Here is a 15,147-nt window from a genome sequence, read left to right as displayed (position 1 = left end):
TTACTTCAGTTTCTGAGTGGAGAGGGACCTCAAGTTGCTTTTCACAGGGGAGTTCTCCTGGGCAGGGCTGCTCTTTGGCTTTTAGCATTTCCTTTCACAACGGGCAAGAGCTGTTCCCGTCACCTCCTGGCTATTTGTCGTTGCTCTCCAACATCATATCAAGCTGTCACACCAGGACAGCTACAGAGCTGCAAGCACTTTGAGTCAGCACAGCTTCACAGTGAGGGGGATGGCCCTGGAAAGGCAGGAGCAACCTCCCCTCCCAGCTCAACAGCTGCTCCAACAGGAACAACCTCAGGTCACCCACAGCTGCTCTCACACCAGAGGCTCCAAAGGCTGCCCAACACAATTGCGTAGGCAAGGAGGAAAAAAGCAAAATCCCAAAGGCCACACTAAAGATGTCCCCCATGGATTAGCTCTGTTTTAATCAATCCAAGTGACACATCTGCCACATGTCAACAGTTTTCATTTCTCCTTGCTGTAGCCTCTCCTTCCTCTCTCAGTGGTTCAGATGGTCAAATCTGGACCCAATCCACTCTCAGTTTGGGCAAATTCCTACTCAGGACTTCTCGATAACCCTGTGTTTGAAGGCAACTAGGATCCAATCCATGTCCTTGGAAAAGGACAGTCAGCAGATCCAGAGGCCTGGTCCTTAAGGAAGAATTCCATGCTCAATTCAGACACCCCTTTCTATGAAATGTTGTATGGCAGATGTTGAAAGGCAATGCTTAAGGCACCTGACGGATATTGAAGGATACTCTTTGATTGCTAAATTTAAGCAATAATTGTCTCAAGAGAAATTGGTACCTAAGTTAACAAATCCTATGACAGATTTGTCATTTTGAGAAAGGATCCTCTAGTGAATTTTTTTAATTGCAATTTTTTTAATTGCAACTTAAGTTGATACTTTCTAAACAGAGATCCATTATTTTACAAATGGACCTCTCTGATTCTACTGAAATTAACAGCTTTTAAAGAAATTAATTTAATTTGCAGTTTAACTACAAGTTTTCTAATTATTTAGCCAGCATTTCACTATACCAAGAGAAACATCAATACCTGTTTTTATCCAGTTATAAGGGAAATATATCTCATTGCTTGAGTAGATAAACCATCACCTATCACTTGCTTTAGGAGAGATTTTTTTTTTAATTATGATTGGCTAATATTGAAACTAGAATTAAAACAGTGATAATATCTATTCTATTTCTCAGACTTAAATAACAAGACCACTAGCCCAAGGCAAGCAAAAGGGAGGAGCAAGGTATGTGCAAATCAGATATTTCATGATACTAATTAACATTTCCCACATATTTATTACACTGCCCTTGGACATCAGCAAGCATTTCACTATTGACTGCAACAGGAAGAGAACCTCACCTGTATTCTGTCCTCCATACTGAACTAAACAATTCAGCTGGTATTGACAGATGTCTGAGACAGCAGGACTTTTATGCTGCACTGATGCTAAATACAGCAATTGGCAGTCTTGTCTCTGGCCAAGTGAATTTAGGCCATCAGAGACAGTGTTTCTGTAACTACTCCTGACAGGAAGAATTAATTGTTTTATCAATTTTCCCCGGATTTAAAAACCTGTATTAATAATTTGCTTGCTTGTAAACTGAGAGATAAATCGGTGCCAATATTTAATTATGGTCTTGTCAGAATCCCCTAGCAGTCTCTTTTCCTTAAAACATAGATGTTCTTCACAGGTTTTTGGGATTTCTTTCTGAGAACAAAGGATTCAGTGGAGCAGCACATTAACGGCCAAGGTTTCATGTTTCTGTTTATCTGGGAGGGTTCTGGCTAGAAACAAGCCTTGGATGCCAAGAGATCTATATAAAGAACATGGCCTTAGTGATTAGGTCCTAGGATGTGGCATACAAAACACAAACAAACAAACAAAAGCAAGAAACAAAGATGCAGATTTATGATCCAAACCAAGATGCCAAGTGTGCTTGTGGAGATTCCCATAGCAAAGGAAGAGGAATGAGTGAGAATACAAAGTACTACAAAAACTGTCAGTTATTTAAGGCAGAACCGGTAAAAATTAATTGGAAAGTTTCCAAAGAATGCCTTTTTGCTTTATTATTTATAATGGCAACTGCTTTGTATAAACTACCTTACACAATTGTTTTTGCCTTCACCCTGATTTATCTTACTTTCCTTGACAGATTCTGCCAGAACTGTTTAATAATAATTTGATGTGCTACATGCAGATTTTCCTGTCTACCCTCCACCCTCACACACAACCCAGCAGTCTCACTGCAAATCACATAGGGATCCACTATGCAGTTTCTCTACATGAAACATGTTGCTTTGCTTTCAGACAGAAAAGGTTTGGCTTTTTTGAATGTCATTCAGAGGCACATGAAATTAAGGGGGAAAAAGAAATACATTACCACTATGATTCTTAAATACTCCTTAGGGATACTCTGCACTCCCCATTCACATTCTCTGCTTCATCTGCATGCAGAGCTCTCAGAGACACTAGAAAAAGAGCCAGACCAGGGGAACAGAACTGAGAAACAGAAAACTTAACAAAGAAGTTTTTTGCCTAAACCAGGACAATCACCATTCACCAAATAGGAAGCAATTAATTTTTAATGGAAAAATCAAGTCAATACATCAAGAGGGGGTGTATTTTGACAAGCCACAGCTTTATGAACTGCTGGGAGAAAATGAAGCAGCCTGTAGGGAAGCAGAAAACCTTTTATTTACTAGTGAGGAGAGTCCTAACAGGTCTCTCTTGTATTGTGGTATGTAAGGTAATACACAGCCAGATAGTACAGCAACATTTAAAATCACATAGCTCAAATATTTCCCTCTCACACACAGCCTGGTCTCCTCCTTTCCAAATATTTGCAGTGAGAGTTCATTTTCCTTCCTGCTTGCCCTCTCGCTGAACAAAAATAATGCTAGCAAAAGCGCACTGCACACAACTGAAATGGAAAAACAGCTAACATTATAAAGTGGTCAGAATGAACTAGGCTGGTTTAATCTCATTCTGATTTAACAAGGTTATTTTGTTTAACCATTATTCTATGTCCTTCAGAAAAAAACAAAAACGAGAGAGGGTGCAACCATGATGCTTCCAAGAAGCAATTAGTTTACACAAATCTCCTTTGAATAACATAAGAAGTAGAGTCTTGTAGTCTTTCCTCTCTCAGGATATTCCTTCCTGAATGAAGTGCTTTCAGAGGGATGCTAACCTGGAACATAGCCACAAAGTCCTCCTGCCTCAGGCCTGGCCCTCAGGCTTCAAAAGTCATTAATGCCTCCAGAGGCAAAGACTCTCCAGGAAGATTGTGTTTGTACCAGCTTCACTTCAGACAGCCCCTACAACTCGCTGTGGGGACGGAGAAAGGAGGAGAGAGGGAAATCCTTCTGCATGGAGGGATATCACACCTGTTCTTGCAGATGTAAAGAGACCCTGACAGCTCAGGGACTGCCTGATGTGGATGGAGGCACTGAGCATTCAGCACGTGCCAAATGAAGATGGACACAAATGTTCCACAAATGCTGTATCAGAGAGAACTGGAGACACTCCAAACTCTGCTGATACTCCCACAAGACACAAAGTGAAAAGCACATTGCTGCAAAATGGAAGTCACACTCCTGATTCCTCCTGGCTAGGGAAGGAGGGAAATACCACACACAGAGGAATAGAGCTTTTCCTCTCCTAAAACATCTCTAAAAGATCAGAAACTAAAGTATAACAGAAAGCCATCGAGTCTCCTCTTTCAGGTCAATGTGGGGCTGTGGATCCTGGGTCTGGCAGCCATCCAGAAGGACAGGTGGATATAAACACAAAGGATGAGTCTACCAGCCACCTAGGACTGTAGGACAGAAAGGTTCAAAAGCCAGAACCATGGCCCAGAAATGGATTATCATGCTCCAGGAGCAGGCACAAGGTGGCCTCAGCAAGGGGATACAATTATTATTAGCAGTAACAAAAGAAAGTCTTCCCTTCTGCATCCCCTAAATCCATCTTTCTTACCATCTTTAAAACTTAACATATCTCTCTTCCCAGAACAATATTGTTGGGACAGGATGGAAATAACATGATGCTGTGTTTTCTAGCCACAAGAATAAAAAGGATGCAGAGCTCAGATTAACTCTCACCAGGATCATCTAACAAAACACAGCAGCAACAAAACATTTCATAGTCCCTCTGCATGTATTGCAGAGAACTTTTAAATTGAGAGCTGTGCTACCTTGGCTCAGGGTTGACTATTTTGCCACAAAGATCATAGAATTTTTTTTTTTTCCCAGAACCTGCTTTGTGAAGGGACAAGATGCTGAAAATACTTTAGGAATAATTTTTTGATACAAGAGAAGAAGAAATCAATTAGGAGTGAGATTTCTCTTTCTTTGAATCTATCAGGAAGTGATGTTTTGGGAACGAAAACCTCTCTAGTATTGCATGGATCCTCTGAATTCTTAGAGCAGCTAGGCAGCTTAGACAGGTAGGCAGACATTAATGGTGATGGCTGGACCAGCTGGGTATGAACAACAACTGAAAACACATTTCACAGTGCTCAGAGCAAACACTATGGTCCCAGCCCTTCAGTAACAACTGGAATTAGGAGTTAATGGATCCAAGTGTGTTCTCACATCACTATTGCCATGATCACTGCATTAATTTTAGATTATTGCCTTACTGATTTACAGTGAGTCCCAAGAGATCAAAACCAAACCACTGATCTCCCTTATCCTTCCCTTCTTATATCTTACTGCCAAAGAATCCATGAGAGCTAGTCAGATTTAGCCCTTCCATAATTCTTAGCTCTATCTGAAAGCTCTAGTGCAACGTGAAATTTGGTCTTGTTTAGTGTATTTAAAGTTCTAAAGAGATTATTCTAAGCTTAGTATAAATCATTATGGAAAGAAGTCTGCACGCAAAAGTAGGGATTTCCAGGCCACTTAATGATTTATCTGTAGTCTCTATTTAATTCTAATGAAATAAAGGAAATACTCTGACCCTGTGAAATATTTTCAGTACCAGAAAATCATTATTAAAGACACATAATTGTGATGTTATGAAAAACCCAACCTCAACCCTGTGTCCCTTATTGCATTTCTAAAACTAACTTCAGTTCAATGTAGTCCATAAACTTCAAAAATAATTGAAAGTCCACCAATGTCCATAGGAAGATTAGTGCTAATTGGTAGTGATCTTTTAAATGAAATCAGTTCAGAAATGTTAAAAGAAAACTATAAAGTGGTGACTTACCACTAAGTCCTGGGAAATATCATTGCTAAGGAGTTGCACTAATTAGAGAGAGGGGAACAAAAAAAATATGACCCCAATCTAGCTAAGGGCTCAAATATCTTAAACCCATTTGAACTGGACATCAAAGTTATTCACTCTTCAGAATTAAACATGGAGTTCTTGCTTAGCTGGACTAAGGCTCAGAAATAGGAGACAACATATCTCTCTTTTTCATCTTGAAAATTGCTTTAATTATATGTTGGTGATCCAAGTAAGGCTTAATCCTCAGCTCTTTGAAAACCGCCTTCATTTCTGCAGTTCTCAGTTTTCCCATTTTTAGCCCCATAGCACAAGACATTGTGCCTAGTACTTGCTGGCATATCTGGCTCAGGTACTGAGTATGGCATTCCAGACTCTTGGCATCTGCCTCCTCCCCCCCAAGAGCTGAGACTGATGCATGCTATCTGTCCCTCACAGACAGTCAAACAAAATTTTCAAGTCTTCTAAGCCACCTCTGCAATGTCACCTAGCAAGGGACATCTGCACCCCCCAGCTGTGTCTGCCCAGCTGTGCCCATCCTCACAGGAATCCAACCCCTTTCCTGTAATCATTACATCCTAACATTTTCTAGAGCTTCTGAAATATATGGCTGTTCTTGGGCACCATTACATCAGTTAAAGGGCAGAGGTCTGGGATGGGTCCCTTTGCCCCATTAAAGAGACAGTGATAGCACTTTAAAAGATTTTTGGATCCCAGTAAGAAGGAAAGTTATTCAGCAGTTCTGAAAAGCTAGTCCATTTTTAGCCAGATTCCAGCTTGCATTCCTAAGAGGCCTAAAATCCAAATAAAAGAAACATTCCCTGAAGTGGCATCCTATTCTGCACTTTTGACTTTAAAGGAAGGTATTCAGGATCCTATAGTTCACTGTATCCCTTTCTCATTTGGCAATTAAGGCAGGATTTTTCCCACTATATTCATTTTATTGACTATTTTTCCCCTTTCAGAAGGCCTGCAGTGAAAGGCAGGTTTCACTGCAATCAATGCCAGCACTCAATGATTTGAGGCCAGGTCAGCATTTCAAATTACCTCTTCTTGGGGCTAATTTCTAAATTATTGTAAGGAATGTGTAAGGACTGCATGATGGTGTAGCTCCTCTATAAGAATGTGAAAATTCAAGGCTAGTGATAGGCCTAAAACTCTGGGTGTACCCTGGTAAATACTTCATACAGACTGCACACTTTGTTCTCCTCTCTAGCATGGAAATATGGCCAACACCATTTATCTGCTTATTCTTAAGCACAGGAATATTGGTGTTTGTAGGAGAAGATTTCAATATATTACACCAGTGTAAAAATCACTGAAATGCAATAACATTGTTGCACATTTATTGCTTCTAACCAACTCTATAAAATGTAAGCTTCGCTTCCCTCCAAGGGTTTTGGGAGAAAGCCGATCCTCACTCCACAAAGTGTTATTTGCAAAATGCTCCTACCTTGCCAAACCATTAGATGTAAACCTTTTTTAAATAGTGTACCGGATATCATAAAGCCTAGATGGGCTTTGAGTGACTCCACATCTCCATTCGTTCCCTTTGGAGTCATACAAGTGCTATTTAAACATGATATATGTTTTAATACGCTATCATTACTTTGTATCTTTAGTCAATTACTTCCCAAGCACAACCAAAGTAATCCTTTTTGCTTAGCATTAAGGACTTGGAGGCAAGGCTGTTATAAAGGAAGAGGATCTGTCTTAAGAATGGCCCAAGATTTTCTAGATAGTCCCAGAGGAAGGATGAAGTAAGCAGTGGGGTCTGCAAGTCAATTAAACCACCTGAAATCCACAGCATTATATTAATTCTAATGTTAAATTACTGTGCATTAACTGGATTGGCCCACACAATTGTTTTGTTCTTATGAGGTATTTTTACTACATCACTTTAATGACAAAAAGAAAGAAAAGGAGGAGAACCTCAAGTCCAAATCATTTAACTTTTAAAGCTTGACATTTAGCTTAAAATATAATTTTGCTTCCAGGTTCCACATTTAAAACTGCAAGGAAGCACACCTCCTTTTATCAAGGAATCCAAGAGATTTATGCTTACTTATGCAGAGCCCAAACACATAAAACACAGCTGGCAGGATTTTAATTTCTATCAAATTCAAATCACAAAGAGTCCTTCCAGCCTGATTTAGCATCAGTACCAAGACCTACTTTGAACCCAATCAGGACTACAAAAATCAACAACAGCATCTGGTAGGAAACTTGAAACCCCTGCCATTCAAAAGGTAAGAAAAACCTCAGACTATTTCAAAAAGATTAGGAGGAATATCTTATCAGTAATGTTTTCTTGGTTTTCAAAGAGAACACTCTTCCTGTCTGAAATCCATTCACTTGGCAGACCTGAATTGCCTAGATGCAGTTCTCTACTGCATAAACTTTACGTTTTTAGTCTCTTTTAATTACTTTGATTTAGACAAAATGAAGCCACTTAAGACCTGGCAGAAAATTACCCAATTATTATTTCCCTTCTCATCAAGTCAGGAGATTAATTATGCATTCTAATAAAGGCTTAAGGATTTGTTTCCAACAGCTGCTGACCATTTTCATCTTAAACCAAAAATGCTTTTAAACACATGCTTAACTTAATTGCCTAAAACATCCTTCCAGACTAAAAGGTTCTATTGATTGTCCTAAGAAGTTAGGCAGAAGAGATGGCCACAACCTGAATGCTTAGAACCCAGCAGAATAAAAATGAAAAAATAAGAAAAAAAGTTAAAATATCTAACTGGAAAACTTAATAAAGTAGGCAATAATTCAGATTTCTCATGTCTCAATTCATTATAGTGTACAACACGACATCAGCAAATTACCATCATTTGCATTGCTACCATGAGTAAAATAAATTAGCTGGTGGAAAATAGGATAACAACAGACCAGACCAACACCAATAAGTATTGCTAAAGATATGAGATTTGAAAAAGGCTTGGACAAATTAAAATGTAAAATAATTTTACAGCCATCAGCTGAATGAAACTGAAGCATTCTTTAATCTTACTGGCAGCTACTTGTCAAAAAAAGAGCATATACAGTCTTCCTTCTAATTTGAACAGAATGAGCAGGACAAGCATATGATGTCCTGCTCAGCCAAAAATTCAGGGATTGCATTCCAAGTCCAAAGCTTAAGTACTCTTATATGCTTTTACAATAGAATGGCTAGCTATAAATACATAAATAAACAAACCAACCACAATAGAAACCCCACAATTTCTAGCCAATGTAGTGTTGCATAAACTGTTGGCAGGCAAGTAGCAGCTGTAATCCTGACTGTGACTGCCTTCTGCTCTCATCAGGAGATTGCTTAGAAGTGATCCAAGTCAGAAATATGGGACATTTTCATTTTTGCCCTTTGATTTCCATGCTACAAAACAAAGAAAACTAATTGCTGTAACTTCAGCATTAATAGAGAAGGTAAGGCTTTTAAGCACTTCAAGTATTAGACAATTTCTATACATTTAAGTATTGGTAAGATCCATTGAAATAGGGCTGAAACTAACCTGAACCTTGGGATTTTACCATTGCAGTTCTGAGGCATCACTAGCCAAGTATGGGACAGTGTTACAAGCAACACTGCCATGTGATGTACTCTGCCTCTTCCTCCCCTGTCCCACAAAAGACAGTGAAAACCCTGTGTGGTTTTAAGAAGAAAAAAAAAAAAAAAAAAAAAAAAAGGAAAGCAGAAGCAAGTGTGTGATTTTTTCACAGAATAGCTGGTCTCCCTTCAGGAATTGACATGAAGCTTACTGAAATCGGGGGCAGTCCTTAAACCAAGCATTGTGACAGCTCTGCCAGGCATGTGCATTCATGACTGGTATTTTCTGGAAGAACTGTGCGCCTTAGTTAGCTGAAGGTATCTGAAAACAATCTCTTGGAAGAAAACATACATAGCAAATGCTCAAAAACCCCCAAACTCCAGCAAACAACAACAAAAAAAAAATCCACAAAAACTTTCCAATTAAAGAGATGCTCCCCAAAGAAAATCAAGCCACTAACCCCCCTCCACCCCCAGCCAGAATCTTCAACCTCTATTTTTCACATTTCAAGATGAGAAATAGTTGGTCATCAGTCAGGGAGAAAGGCCTCAGCAGGAGCCCAGGATTATATAAAAACTGTTCACTACAAACTCCAGTACAGATAAGAATACCTTGATAAAGCCAGAGAAAAAAAAGTGACTAAAATTTATTTCAGAATCCTGCTAATGTAATCAAACAAAAACATTATTCAATAATTATTTTGTAGTGTCTTGATCTAGCCTTATGCTTTCAGTGTTTGCAATATATTTCTTTTTAATTAGAAAAAATGGCTTTCCCTCTTCACTGTCCTCCACTGGATTGACTCACTGAGATTCAACATGGCACAGGCTAATCCAAAGCTCCTGCTTTATGCCCTGGTATTTCTATTTGCTATCAGGTCTTTACTTGTTTTTGCCATGTGTTCTAATACTGCTCATGGGATGCAACCTAAATGGAAAACAGCAGGAGCCTGAGATATAAGGGTGGAAGTTTGCATCAATACTTAAAGGGGAAAAAGCATTCTGCACCACTTGTTCTTTAAGATCCTAAAACTTATGGAAACCATTTTGGTTTATGCTAAAACAATACCTTGCTCTTAGCAGTAGCTGAAGAGCTGCTCCAATTCTTCAGGAGAGAGTTGCCAAAGAAGAGCTGCGTTTCTAACTGCTGAAATTCACTGGTGTTCAGCTACAAAAGTTTAACTTAGGACCCATATGAAAGGCAGGCATGGGTCACAATATCCAAATCTCCTTTCTTAAGGGCCTAAATGGAAAGAATGACAAATCAGACTTGGCACTCCACACCCATCTTTAACTGGAAAAGTTTTCAGATGAATAAAATTATTCTGTCACATGACTGGATGCAATCTAGACTACTTTCCTGGGTTAGAGAAAATAGAACATGCGCAGGAAAGGACAATCATCTGAATTCACTGCAGTGACTAAGTCTGGGCTGAGTTCCAGTCTCATTGAATTAGAGAGAGTGATTTCTGAGAGATCAATGCTACTGCAACTTGTCTGGTTGTGAAGCTGCTATGGAATATCATCACTTCAAAGAATCTAATACAATTACTCTTACCATCCTAATTCACTTCCTTATGACATGGATTTGTAATGCAGAAGAGCTTTGAATAATTGACCTTTAACTAATGTGAAGGAAAAACTGGTTTGCTTAGTCGTTCTCCTTTCATCTAACATTCAGAGCCATCCTCCAAGTGGAAACAATACTTTTTAAAAAAATAAGATGTCAAAGGCAGTTTCTGATACAAGTGAAAAGATCCTTTGAAAGACAATCCTTACAGATGTACCTTGCACAGAGCACTTGCCATTAATATCATATTGAACTTTCAGCTGAAATTAGAAACAATTTTAACATGCAAAAGGAATCCATAGATCAAACACTACAAAGGAGAAGAACATAATGTAGCTTTCAAACAGATGTAGATGGATTTGACAGAGGCAAGGTTAACTTGGGTTAGAAACACAAACTGAGGGGAAGAAAGATCAGGCCACACAACTCATGGGGTTTCTATATTCATTTCTTTACCTGGGCCATCTTTAAGTGATTCTTTTCATGCTATTGCTGTAAAAAGAGAGGGAATAGGAGGTATTGCTTGTATGAACACAATCTTTGATTAAACTCAAGTATATGTAAAATTATTCAGCTGAAAATCCAAAATTGTTTTCAAACAAATAAGTGGTTTGAGCCTGTGAGACTAATAAGAGACATGGGACTAATTTTATTAAAGAGAATGTACAATTTGGTTGAAATGCAATGGCAGAGTTGAGATTAGAGGAACAACCTCTTTTTGAAACTGGGGAGCTGGTAAAAATCACTGGTTTGCCAACAACATTTGGCTTTAATCTTCCTTAGGGATAGGAGAAATGTCCAAGAGCTATTCTCATTCTGCTCTCCAGATCAGATAATTTCTAAGTCATGCTGCAAATTTTGCCTTTAAGGTTTGGGGAAAAATATCCCCAATTCTCATTTTCTCCAGTAATGAGAGATCTCTTATAGGAATTACAAATAGTTGACCTAAAAGTTCAAAAGCACTGTTTTCATTCTGGAATGAAACTTTTACCATGTTTGCAACATCTTGATACCACCACCTCCCAAATACTCTACATGCTGCCAAGATTTGCCTTTGACTAATCCTGCGGCTACAATCAGCAGAAGCAGCTTTAGCAGTCAGCAGGTGGGGGCCCATCTTGATTCACACTAATTGCAAAATTTCTCTGTGCAGAAAAGTAAGGACAGGGTCAAAAGCATCAAGGTGAAAAAGAACAGTAAGGTGAGAAGCAGCTATAAACTTATCCAAGGGAAAAACCCAGGCATTTACAGGGGAGAGAGATACATTCTCTATTCCTGTAAAATGGCTTAAGTCCTGAATTTACAGCGACACTTTCACGGCTCAGATCCTGTGTTGTTAGCGCCATAAGAATGCTGAAACTGCTAGACTTGGGTGACATTAATGGAACTTCTAACCCAATAAAACACAGCTGTTTCTGAGGATTTTAGGAGGCACCTTTGTTGGGAAGCTCTGGAATATATTTCACACTGTTAAGTTTAACACTGGGTTTTAACTGAATTTCCTTGATGCCAGCCGAGTGAGTCAAATTCGTTCTCAATGACTTGTGCAATCCCCACTTTGAGGTTCAACCTGGAAACATAAAGAGCCAAACACAGCAAAGAGAAAAGTGGGAAAATAGTGTAAAAATAATGGATAACTGCAAATAGAAAGCAACATTTAAATGCTATAGAAATAATTGTACAGGTCTTCTTAATAAAACTTGCTCACTAATTCCCCACTTCTCTGAAGTTTTCAGTGGTATCTTTTCTTCAGAGCAGCTGTGCAGAATCTCCCCCTGCACCTCTTTGAGGCTGGTTGTTGGCTGTGGCACGAGGCATGGCAGAAAACCCATTCCCCACGTGCCAGCAGCTGTGGGCTGTGCACGCCATGGCCAGTCCATCTGCCACCACCACCTGTGCCAGCACAAAGGGCATCATTATCCTGCACTGAACAAAAGCCAGAGGAAGGAAATACCTCTGGAAGCAAAGCATTCCTGCTTTCAGTGCTCCTCTTTGCTTCCTCCTTTTTGTCAGTGCTCAGTTTTCCATCTGCTCTCCAGGGATGCTATGGCAAATGTTGGGGAAAATTAACACAATGCAACATAAGGGAAACCACTGCTAAAAAGGCATTCTTGGGTCATTTCTGCTCTTGCCCTGAGAGAGGAAGGTGAGTAGATGGGTTCATCAGTCTGATGCTTCAGGTCTAAATGAAGATACACTCCAAGAAATGTGGGGAGAGCTTGAGGCATGCCCTACTCTCTCAGAGTCCAAAGAGCAGCTTTACAGCTGGAACAGCAATTTTTCTCTGCCCCAAACTGAGAGAGAGGGCATTAATATGGATGACATGAACTCATGGAACAGCTTGATTAAAGAGAGGCTGCTGTGTTGCATGGCAAAAAAACCAAGTAGACAGCACAATCAAGAGTCAAAGAAGCACCAGTAGAATTCCCATCAAGAACTGAACTACCACATAAGGCCTAATTAATTTTGAACAGATCAGAAGCCCTAGACTTCAATTATTGTTTCTTTGAGAGGAGATTGAAGTATTTCAACTGAATTGAAATTTTCAGGAGTAATACAAGGGGGAATAAAAGTCAGATTTCCCAGAATATGCAGATTTCATTAACTGATATCTATTTCAATGGAAAATTCCTGGGTGTAGCCACCTAGCCTGGAAGGATAGACACAAACCCTCCACTGCTGCCACTATCAAGCTCCTGCCAAAGACATTTTGTGCACAGGGAAGCAGGAAGCAAGGGTCCTTGTCGCATTCTGCCTTCCACTTCCCAGGGCTGCCTCCAGGCTCAGAGGTAGGCAGCCAAACCTTTCTTCCCCTTCCCTATATCACACCTCAGGATAGGACTGTGGAGCAGGAAGTGAGAAAAGAATCTGCTAACTCTCAGCTGACAGACCTAAGCAACAGCAAATACCTACTCCTAAAACAGCTAATCCATATTCTCCCTACCAAAAATACTACTTTACTCCTCCATTAGGGGGACTAGCATGAGTCAACAGACAAACACATTCTCTTTTTAAGAAAGTCATGACAAATGTAATTTCACCTTTATGTTGCAGATTGCCCCCTTTCATCAAAAACAGCTTTGCTTTTAAGTTAAGTAAGATGAAACATCAACATTACCCTTGGAAACCAAGCCTTCCTTGCCACTGATGGAGTGAAGCAAATAGGAATTGAGATACAAGCTTGAAAATTCACAAATCACTTCAGCACCAGACAGTTAAGGTATCTAGAGCTGAGGTCAATAGAGCACAGCCAGCTGAGAATTGAAAAACTAGAAAGCTATTGCAATTTATAATGCTTAAGGATCTGACTCATTGATTCCAGTTAGCCTTTTCTTCTTACTAATGAAAAGGCAGAAGCTGTCTTTTGAGAACAAGGATAGGCATGCAAGCATAATTGAAGAAATGGACCCATTGTTTCCTGGTAAATAACAATCCCTCCTTCTCTATGTGCATTGGCTGAAATGCTGCAAGTTGGCAGTCAGGAAATGAATTCTTCTTCCAGTTACAGCTGGATAAATTCAATGCTTGGGATAAATTGGCCTCGAGCAAACTTATAAAAAAAAAAAAAGTACTTCCTTGCTAAGTAATCCCAGGAGACATATGTCTCTATAAAACAGTTAAGGGGAAGCTGCTGACTTGCAGTCAGTGGGTTCAACATTTTGAAAATGATTTTGTTTTAAATCTTACAGAACCACTTACATAACAGACAGCAAAGAGAGGTTTTTTTTTTTTTAGACACTTGCTATTTGGAAGATTAAGAGATGGAATCAGTGGTACATCACAATGAAACTTTAATTATCGGAAGTTTGGCACCTTGATAAATTTCACCGCATTGCTTTGACAGTGCACTCTGTCTCACAGAGCCTGAACTTCACACACAGCCTTTAGCTCCAGATCATGCAGTTTGGAGCTTGCCTCTCTACATGGTGCCCTGTTTTGGAACTGCTGAGAGAGAGAGCAGTCATTTCCCATCCATAGAGACCTCCTGTTAGCTTTCCCAGGGCAGCTGGCTCAGGCCTCCTGCAGCCACAGGGGAGAGTGGCTCGTGTGCCTCTGACTTGGAGGGCTGGTCACTCTGGGGAGAAGCTCCTGCAGGACGAGGTGAAATGTGCAGCAGCCTATCCCAACAGAGGGTTTAGCATCCCCTGCACCCTCGCTCTCCTCTGCATGGAAAAGCAGTGGGACAGCAAGTGCAGGAAACAGCTCCAATAGCTCTGTGCCAGCACATGGCTCCTTTTTGCCAACTGAATTCCCACATGGCCATTAGCACCCAGCTATTTGACTTGCATGCTTTCAAAGGCCTCAGGGAGCAGAGTCTGCACGCCTGCCAGATCCCAGTGGCTTAACTGCAGCCATACCATGTTCACTTCAGCTCTTCCAGCAGGTTTGTTCACAAGTGGAGCAAACTTAACAATTTTCAGTCCTTAATTAAAGTGGCTAAGCATATGCCACATTTGATTCCAGAGGTGAGAAAATTCACTCATGCACGTATTTTATACAGGCAGATGTCATATGTGGTTTTTATATTTATTAGGGTAGAATTCTCAGTTGAAATCAACTAGAGTAAGTTTAGAGGTGCTCTAATTTATGGCAAAATTTATGAAATTTATGGGAGATAGAGGCTCTAGGCTAAAACATGGTATAGAAGAGATAGGCATTCTTATTAGTCTCTGGTTTAGCCCTCACATGCAAAAGAAAGTAATGTGGAAGCAATTCAGAGGAAAACACTACTTTAATAGTAGGGGCTAGAGATTAAGTATATTATGAACT

General features: G+C 39.8%; 1 protein-coding gene across 5 annotated transcripts in view; it reads left to right on the top strand.

Moving 5' to 3' along the window:
• The window catches only part of KCNC1 (potassium voltage-gated channel subfamily C member 1), a 120,835-nt gene that overhangs the window by 26,526 nt on the left and 79,162 nt on the right, over positions 1 to 15,147 (top strand). The window lies entirely within an intron of this gene.

The sequence above is a fragment of the Vidua chalybeata genome, chromosome 6 (assembly GCF_026979565.1).
Source record: "Vidua chalybeata isolate OUT-0048 chromosome 6, bVidCha1 merged haplotype, whole genome shotgun sequence".
NCBI classification, from domain to species: domain Eukaryota; kingdom Metazoa; phylum Chordata; class Aves; order Passeriformes; family Viduidae; genus Vidua; species Vidua chalybeata.
This window is presented reverse-complemented; position numbering and strand designations above follow the sequence as displayed.